This window comes from Calidris pugnax, unplaced genomic scaffold (genome assembly GCF_001431845.1).
Source record: "Calidris pugnax isolate Ruff unplaced genomic scaffold, ASM143184v1 scaffold177, whole genome shotgun sequence".
Classification (NCBI taxonomy): Eukaryota; Metazoa; Chordata; class Aves; order Charadriiformes; family Scolopacidae; genus Calidris; species Calidris pugnax.
Genome location: NW_015090909.1, coordinates 1454293 through 1454638, shown reverse-complemented (window position 1 = coordinate 1454638; position 346 = coordinate 1454293). Strand labels below are relative to the sequence as shown.

Sequence of the window (346 nt, the reverse complement as noted above, 5' to 3'; positions counted from 1 at the left end):
CCTTTTCCTCCCCCCCGACGTGACGTCACCAGCTTCACCCCTGCCCTCCCCTCCCTGCCCGGGTAATTTTTATTTTTTTTTTCTTTCGGCTGGGGGGGGTGGGGAGCGTTAAAAGTTTTTTTTTGGGGGGTGGAGGGAACACAAAGCCCGCTGCGCCCGAGGGGAAAATAGCAACAAGATTACGGCTGCTTTATTCTGGCGAGGAGGCGTAAGAAGGTGCTAATCCAAGGGATGGCTAATTGAGAGCTTGTAAATATGATATTTGCCTGCGATTTGGGACAAAGTGGTTTCTCTCTTTCCTCCCTTTTCACGCCCCGTGGACGAGAGTGAACAAAAAAAAAAAAAA

At 50.0% G+C, this 346-nt stretch overlaps 1 protein-coding gene across 7 annotated transcripts in view; it reads left to right on the top strand.

The window, feature by feature from the left end:
• Positions 1 to 346, top strand: part of PAX6 (paired box 6) — a 28306-nt gene that overhangs the window by 3267 nt on the left and 24693 nt on the right. Inside the window, exon 1 of one of the 7 annotated variants that reach the window (XM_014949283.1) lies at positions 126 to 216. The exons of the other annotated variants lie outside the window; for them this stretch is intronic. The gene's annotated coding sequence lies outside the window, so the exon portion shown is untranslated. Of the gene's footprint in view, positions 1 to 125; positions 217 to 346 lie in introns of those variants that run through there. 7 annotated transcript variants of the gene reach the window in all.